The sequence below is a fragment of the Hordeum vulgare genome, chromosome 5H, assembly GCF_904849725.1.
Source record: "Hordeum vulgare subsp. vulgare chromosome 5H, MorexV3_pseudomolecules_assembly, whole genome shotgun sequence".
Classification (NCBI taxonomy): Eukaryota; Viridiplantae; Streptophyta; class Magnoliopsida; order Poales; family Poaceae; genus Hordeum; species Hordeum vulgare.
The window spans coordinates 403172757-403182138 of NC_058522.1; positions in this window are offsets into that span (position 1 = coordinate 403172757).

A 9382-nucleotide genomic window follows, 5' to 3' on the forward strand; every position below is an offset into this window, starting at 1 on the left:
TCACCGGTGCATCACTTCACCAAAGTGATCACCAACTCATCGTCACCCTCGGGCATTAGTGGCACCCGACGGGGTTTTCATAAACTCTTTATTTAACTCATCATTATGCTTGAGATAATATGCCTTAACATTACTTGTCAACATGAAAATATCATGACCCTCACGGGGTAGGGTCAAGCTCAATGCAGTGATTATATTCTACTAGTCAACATGACAGTAGCATGATCCTCGTAGATGGTAGGATCAAGCTCATCATATTTGTGCTCCGAGGAGCTATGTGAATATCACTACTATAATGCAAGGGCTTCGAAGAAGCCTTCGGTACCATCACATCAATGATGAACCGGCATCGTGATTACATGCAACGGAAAATACTTGCTATTCTAGCATGCATCATTTTATTTACTTAAGTCATGGCAAAAGGGCATGCTTGCCTTGCTCACGCAAGTCCTCGGGGTCTTCGAGGTCTTCCGCTCCGTCCCCGAATACTCCGTCTACCGTCAACTACGTCGGAAGTAACCATAGTAAGCCACACATCCAGTAGAATAGAAGTGTTCTATAAATAGAAGTTACATTTTTCTTGGACCTCTCTGGTCATAAGAAAAATACCTAAGCTTCTCACAGGAGGTTTGAATCATCAAGGATTTTTGAATAGGTGGTAGGAGCATTAGGTGGCCATTGAATAAGTCAACAGAAATCTTTCTGTTAAAACAGAGTGGAGGCACTCATTTAACAGAAAAGGTTTTTAGAAATATTTTAGGAAGTGGTTTCACTGGATTTGGAGTTGAAATGAATTTACTAGGAATTTTCTAATGTGGGATAAATAGCAATAGGGAGCTATTTATTATAAGCAACAGAATGAAGTTTGATAAAAATGTTGACCAAGTCTCTAAAAATGGAGAGTGATTTTCGAAGTCTGTGGAAGTTTGAATCACTCCATTTGGAGTTGAGATGAAGCCTATGGGATTTTTGAAAGGTGGGGCTAATAATATCCAGAGATGGATTTTAATTATCACACCACAGAAAAAAAATGTCTTGGAAAAATGTGCAAAGCACATGTGTGGATAGATCTTGAAATTAGGAATCTGCAAAAATTTGAATCATGCATTTTGGAGTTAGTATGAATCTTGGATGGATTTTATAAGATGGAATAAAAGAAAAAGGAGAAAGGGGGCACTTATCCTTGAATTAACAAGTGCCTGGGGCGGCAGATAGGCTAATGGGCCGGCCTGCTGGCTCAGCCTGGCGCGCAGGGCCACGCAGGAGGCGCCTTAGCCGAATTGCGCCTTCCACGCAGGTAGACGGCAAGAGTGGGGGGCGCTGCCACTTAAGTGCGCGGCCCACCTGGCGGTTGCACCCACCTGCTGACGTGCGGAGCCCGCGACCCTTCTTCAACCTCCCTCGCTAGATACAGAGGGAGTACTGGAACGGAAGCCGGCCGGTGCTGGGGGCATCCTCCGACGGCCGCAGCCACCCTAGGTCGTGCCCCGACCACTAGCAGGCTCGGGGGAGGTGGCCGCCCCCGTTCCCCTGCTCGGCGCCTGTAGGGGAGGGCCGCAAGGGCGCCAGCGATGGAGGTTGCTGGGAGCCGTCTACCTCCTGTCTTCGACACCAGGAGCGAGAGGAGAGGGCAGGAGCGTGGGGAAGAAGGTGCGGTGGCCTGGGGGGTTGCCGCCAAGGCGGAAGGAGGCAAGGGAAAACTCTGGGCAGGCCAGCCCGAGCGGGGGCCGGAGGTCTACCCTGCGGCCATGGGGAGAGGAAGGAGCCCGAGAGGAGAGGAGGCACGAGGGGCTCCCTGGGAGGAGAGGAGGAGGGTCTTGGGGAGCCCGAGAGGCTCTGGAAAGAAGAGATAAGAGAGGAGAAGGAGGGAGGAGAGCTTGGAAGCTCTCGGGTGCACCCGTGGGCATGGTGCCACACGTCCCCGAGGGACTTTAGAGGTTAGCCCGTGGGTGGAGAGGCTTTGAATGGTCAAGGGGAGGAGGAGGCAATGATAGAGGAGGAGGGAGATAGGAAGGGAGAGGCCGAGAGAGCTCGAGACTCTCTGGATCTCTAAGACCACGGGGTAGACACCGTGCCAGAGGGGTTTTGGAGGGTAGCTAATGGATGGAGATAGCTTGAACGGTCAAAAGGAGATGCACTGACGCTCTGGGACATGGTGCAGCTGCGGGACATGAGGTAGGGAACAAGGAAATGGCGCAGAGCACCATAGTGCAGGCCAGAGTGGTGGTCACCACCCCACCTGGTGTCCTGGGGCACCCCTTGGCCAGGAAAACCTGTCCAGCACTCAAATCACACTAGCAGGAGAGTGACTCTGGAGTTTGGAAGCATTTGAGGCTGGTTAAAGATGGGTTTGACTGCTGTTAAGTTTGCAACAACAAACTTAAGGTGGGTAGATAGGGCACTAACTTGGGTGAAAATGGAATAAAAACATGTCTAGCACTCTTGTTTATAGAAGGACTACAAGACTGCAAAGTTTCAGCTCAAGAAAGCAAGTGCAGCTAGTACTTGATGTGTAAAGCCACATTTCAGCCAAAAATGAACTTGTAGATGTGCTCCTCATTTTTCCTACATGAGCATGCCTTAAATTGATTTGAAATGATGCATTGAGACACTAGAGAGGCTCTGTAAAGAATTGGGGGTGATAGCCTAAGCAGAAGAATGGGAAGAGAGGTAAAACAGTGTTGCCAAGGTAAAAATGAGAGAAAGTTACAAAGGGACCTTCCCAAATAATTGACCAGTGGCCATGGGAATGTTACTGGAGATGAAATGTAACTATGAGAGGCTGTGGTAGAAAGTTGAGCTCAAGGAATAAAGTAGAAGGGGCAATAGAAGCCAAATTTGTGAGTGCACACAAGGTGTTTGATCTGTGGTTAGGCTATCAGATGGATTCCAATGGGTGTGAAACTTAACAGGATCAAGTAATAGATGAAAATAGGCTTGCACACCAAATTTGGGATTTTCTGGATAAGTTTTCCAATGTAGACTTGGAAAACCCTAGATATGGGCAGAAATGGGTTTCTGCTTAGAACCCTATTCAAATAAATGCCCACAAATACAATATTTGGTGTAGGGGCATGATTTGAGCATTTAGGCATGCACAAAAAGTTTGAGGTCAATTGGACAAGCTTTATAATGTAAAGTTTGTCAAAGTTTGAAATCAACACAGAGGGTTTTCAGGGTTTTAGGACAAGTTTCTCTATTCTCCTTGGTGTACCACTTGGTGTGGATGCCTCATTGGAGTACTAGAACATGCCCACCAAATTGGAGCACAATTGGAGACACTTCACAATGTAGAGTTGCTCAAATTTGATTCTGGACAGATAGGGTTTTAGAGGGATTAGGGGAGTCAAATCAACTTGGATTGAAATGAAACTTGGCAAGATCATCAAAAATATCATAGATGACATGCTAGAATTTTACTGGAATTAATTGATAATATTTCTTATAGAAACATTCCAAAAGCTTGAAATAGACAGGAATGGTTCTGGAGGGGTTTGCCCAATATTTTGAACATGACCATGTGTTGAAACTCATAAATATGGAATAAATATATCCACTGAGTTTCCCTAAATTTTCTTAAATATTTTAAAAGCAATAAAAATAACTTTCTTTCACAGGAGACCATTTCTGGCCTCACAGAAAGGCTTTTAAATAAAATAATAAAACAACTTTTAAAATAATAATAAGATGGTTTTTGGAAGTCATTTTGATAATAGGTTTTAAATAAAAGTTTTGGTGCAAAATAAATTCCTTAATTTGAGGACTTGTAGTACAAACCTCATTTCAGGGGTTTGAAGGTTCAATTCAAAGAAAGGCTTTTTGGTGAAAATAATATTTGGTAAAACAGATATTCTTCCTAAACACATGGCATGATCATTAGGCAGGAGATCATGGTATGAGAAGATGATTAGGGGAGTGACAAGATGGGAATCAATCACATGCAAAACAATCAGACAGACAATAGTCACTCCAAGCATCACAAGCATTCACAAAAAATTTAATTGGTACGAAATTTTGAAATAAGTTAGTTAGTTAGGAAAGACAAACTGGGATGTAACAGACCTTACCCTCTTAAGAAAATCTCGTCCCCGAGATTTGTTAAGACGAAAACAAGGGTCTGCTCCTGCTATGCGGCAAGACTTACTAGTAGCGTTAATCCAAATGCGGTCTCATGGGGTCACCTCAAGAATACCACTTATTGGTGCCTCAGCGTTCTATGAGGATGTTGGAGAAAAGGGGAGGTTGCCATATTTGGCTGCTAGCCGTACCTGTTACCTGCCACTTGCTCCGGCTGACATGTGGGCCCAGGGTCCGCCGTCAGCCTCTTCTTCTACCTCTGGTTCTTCTTTCTTGGGTGAGCCCGGGGTGTTGTCTCCACTTGCGGTGCCTAGGGCGTACGGTGTCCGGGGCCGCCCTACGATGGCGTGTGGTGAGCCATCTGCCGGCGCAGCAAGCACTCACCTCGCGGGCCTGGTATGTCGGCACTGCTTTGAGATTCCCAGCGAGCACCGACGGCTGAGCGGCAAACGGGGCTGGTGGCCTGGCTAGTGGCTCTCCGGTCCTGGCTATAAGTTGGCCAGGGAGTCCTTCTCGTTCTCCACCTAGCCTCACCACTTGCTACTGCTTCGGTCCTCTTCTTCTTCTGCTGCTGCAGGTGCTTGAGGAAGGATGCCAATGGCTGACGAGACTCCGGGATGGCTCATCATCTTCTTGTCCGGGATGGTGGCGTTGCTGGTCGGGGTCTCGGCGCTGTACTGTGCGATTGTCCACGATGATCGCCAGAATGTTGCCGCCCGCACGGTGGCTCTCCGCGGTGGCAGGGTTCATGAAGATTAGGCACCTGCTCTGCGCACAGCGTGGTGTTAGTGTGCTAGCGGTTGTAGGCGCAGTTGTGGTCCGGGTAGAGGTCATTCCCAGTGGGTTTGTCCTTAGCATGTTGTGGTCGGCGTAGTCGATGTTGTAGTTGCAATAAAATGTGCCGTTCTTCTGTGTCGTCGAGGCTTCTTGTTGCTTCATTGCCATTGTCGTGGCTTCCTTGTCACGGCGACTCTTTGTCTTGTCTCGAGTAGGATAGACTTCCATCATCTTGGGATTGCTTCGAGAAGTCCACCTTCTCGAGATATCACGGTACCCTCGAGAGGTATGACGATCGGCGTTCCCGGGGTTCGTCCAAACAGAACTAAGGTGTTCTTCCTCCTACTGGGTGAGTAAGTATGTCATCAGTGAGGATGACATCATACCTTCCCAAACACGACATCAGCACAGTGCTCATGGGTCAGGCGAGGAGAACGGGACTTGCTATGGGCGGGTACTGGCCATATTTCAACGACTTAGAGTCGTCTTCTATGGTCGTAGTCCGTCCATCTTGTGGCTCAGCGAAGCTTTAGGGTCTTAAGGAACTTAGAATGTGGGCGAACGGTTATCATCTTATCTCTAAGCACATTCCTTAGATGCCAGTAGTTCGACCGCTAACTTGAGACAACATCACCTCATCTCATCGAGGGTATCATCCTACGTGGTTCAACTCCACACCGCTCAAGCTAGTCAACTCCGGGTTGAGGGAAGAACTAAACCCAAACTCTTACAAGTATGGCGTAGCCCTCAACTGTACATGCATTACCATGCAAGGACCTTGGGGTGACACACAGCTGCCACGATTGAATCTGAGGCACAATAAATCCAATTGTCCGCCCAAGTCATCCAACGGACAGGGTACTATACTACTATATTAAGGAAACACGTAGTAGACCAATCCAATGTTTGTTTCCTTCCTATGAATCCGATCGAGTAATCCATCAATCCGACCAACCATGACTAGACTCACTACTCCCACAAATCCAACATTGACGAGGTTCTACATAGCCTCTTAGGGTCCTCGTAACTCACATAATACTGCAAGAATTACGTCATAGTATATCCACCAACTTCAATAATCATGGCCATCTAATCTCCAAGGCCAAACTACATAGGTTGTAAATCAATTTACAACTCCAAGTATACGCACTCTATATCCACCGAGAAAACATGGTATCATGATCGAGATTAACGAGCTAAATCCAATTTACTCCGAACCATGTGGTCTTTGTCATCCTCAGTACTCTATTAAGATTACCTATTCAAATCCAAGACTAAATCAAATACGAAGTCTACTGGATAATCCAAGTCATCACGGTAATTATCTCCAAACCATGCCAACTACTGGCTAAAGTCATGTATACCACCAAGAATAGAGTTCACGATCATAATCATCCTACTAAATCCAATTTTACTCCAGATTATGCAGGTTATACTATTGTATCAACTTGTTCCACCAAATCCACCTACCTTTATAAAGGTATCACGATCCACCAAAATAGTCTAGCTATATCCTCAAGGCACATATAGTCATCACCACAATCTTAGTCGAAAAATCTATATCCGAGATCGATCCACCTATGGCATCAAGGTTACAGTGCTAGCTTAAGAGTGAAGGATGCTTGTTCGCTGTGATCACTCGTTTCATTAAGAACCTGGTGCTCAGCGGGGTTTATAAGGGACCAACACGTGTTCCGGTAAGTACGTGTTCTAGACACGTGACCAGAAAATTTGAGTCGGAAAGGCTTGTGGAGGTTAGTCTGGTCTAGTGTGGTTTCCCAATCTCGAGGGGAAAACACACTCCTATGGGTTGCGTGTGGTTAAGCGTAGCACAGTCAATGTCTTCAATGTCAGTCACCCTTCGAAGTGGATCCTCGGTGCATCTGCCTTGCCGTCTTCAGTTGCCGAGAGGGGTGAGGGAGAGAGAGCACAGAGGGGAGTGTCTAAGGGTTTCAGTGCAATCAAACAAGCATTGAAAAATCAACTCAAACAAGTGCAAAAATTATTTTGAACATCAAAATAAGACAAGTGATATAACCGCATTCTTGTTGCCTAAGAAAAAGTGCGACTTATATCAAAGCACAAACAACAAAAACAAGCAACACACAACATGGTCCATCCGAACCATCCCACGGACTCGACTTCGCATAGGGGATTCACGACTCATCCTATCCTAGGCTCAGGAACTCGACAGTCGTGCTTGCTTCTTGCTCCGGAGAGGAGTCCGCTAAGCCTTCTGGACCTTCTCATGGTGTTGTCACACCTCTTGTTGTCGCTTGCTGAAGCAATTCGCTTGAGTTGTAAAGAACTCTGGTTGTCTTCTCGTCTGGGAAGTTGCTGACGAAGGTGGTTCTTCATAGCTTGTCACTGACAGGGTCTTCTGTTGTCTTCATGATCTTGTCAGCGTCTTCTTGTCTTCTGAGGCTTCGAGGGCCTCAAGTGGACATCTTCATGCACTGATATCTGCATGACATGATAGAGTTCTGATCTGTCAATCATACTAATTGCGATATCGACACCTAGAGCGAGGGATGAAGAGAACCGTTTTCCTGCTCACTAAGGTGAGGCGGACCAAATGGCAAGATTCTCATCCACCGGTGGTGGTCGACACAATTATTTATAACTGACACGGTCGCTCTATTAGTGATGCAGATCAAGGTTTGCATATATTATGTCCAGATTATCGTAGGCGAGAGTGGCATCACTCTGGAACAGTGCCCAGGGTTTCACCATCTTCTAAGCCTCGATGTCCTCGTTCCTCTTAGAGGTACTGTTGTTGGTGTTGTCTGGTCGTAGAGTTGTCTTCTCTGTCCTTCAGCACAGGTGTTTGCGTGGAAAGGTTACTTCCTTCCGGGCTGCCCACGAGGATTTCAATTTATCCCGTGGTCAAAAAGGCATATGGTACTAGCGAGCATTAGCAAGTTTTGAAAAAGTAGACGAGGAGTGTCAAGAAAATAAGAGTGGAAGGCTAGAGCATAACCTTCAATTTCTTTGAAGTTTTAGGAGAGTTGAGAAAATACATTAGTTTTGCAAGTATTTTGAAGGATCTGGAAAGCAGTTTTATCCTAACTAACGTCCATGCTAACTAAGGGCTTCCTATAGTCAGGATGGCTCTGATACCAGTTCTGTGGGGACCCCAACTGGTGAGTCGAGATCGTCGTGCCCAGTGATCCCAAGGATCAATGCTCACTGAACACAGATACTGAATAATAGAGTCTTACATCCATACATACCGTTTGATACAATAATGACCACTTCGGTCGAGTTTTACATACATAGGGCCTTAAAGGCCAAGCACCAAACTAGACCAATAGCGGAATTATTGGTTGAAAGCGTGAACCCATGCCATCAGCCTTAACCTACAGGCATATTGACTGGGAAGCGTCCTAGCTCGCAAGAACGTCACCGAGTTAATCTTCACCATATCATGTCTTTAACACCTGGTCAATGAAATAACCAGTGGCAATCCAATGAGTACTTTGAATGTACTCGCAAACAACCCATGATACGAACAATGAAAGTGAAGGATAACAGTATCATGCATCTTTAGTGTAACTCAACTGGGTGGGATGATCATGTATATGCATCAGGTTAAAGAATTACTTTTGAAGAACAGGTTACGGATATCAACATATCTGCGATGGGCTGAACCATCCGGGTTCACCCTTCATGCCAAGTCATCGGACTTGTCATAACCTCAATGTATTAATGAGGGCTAAACCATCCGGGTTTACCCTATATGTCAAGTCACCGAACTTGATCATATTATTGTGATTATCATGATTATAACGACACCTTTTTAACACCACGCACACACACTTGGTTTATGCGGAAACTCAGGATGTAGTTTAAGCAGCACCACCCAACTGTCCTTGACCGTGGACACGGCTATTCGAATAGTTTACACTCTGCAGAGGTAGTACGCTGGACCCACGAGAAATAGAATACTTCCGTGTCATCCACGACTCGCGGTATATCACATATACCCGAGGTAAGTATCCGATCATCATCTTTCCCCTGACGATACTAGACAAAGAGATCCACTCGATTGGTACCCAACCCACATGTTGTATGTCTTACGAGCACCGACTCTGGACTGTATCAACCATGCAGGGACCAACGGTGTGCCTGGAACTCATAATAATGGCCTAGTCGTCCTACCTGGCACGACCCCATCACGAGAGTGACACCGATCACTCCCGCCACTAGTAATGTGGCTCTTTGCTAGCACCGACCAGAGTAATCAACAAAGCCCCATCCCATAAAGGGGTATCATGGTCGTACTAGGTAAGGTTGGGACGGTCGACACATCATAAACCTAATCCATTTCCGAAACCATACTCACACCAAAATCACCGGTGCATCACTTCACCAAAGTGATCACCAACTCATCGTCACCCTCGGGCATTAGTGGCACCCGACGGGGTTTTCATAAACTCTTTAATTAACTCATCATTATGCTTGAGATGATATGCCTTAACATTACTTGCCAACATTAAAATATCATGACCCTCACGGGGTAGGGTCA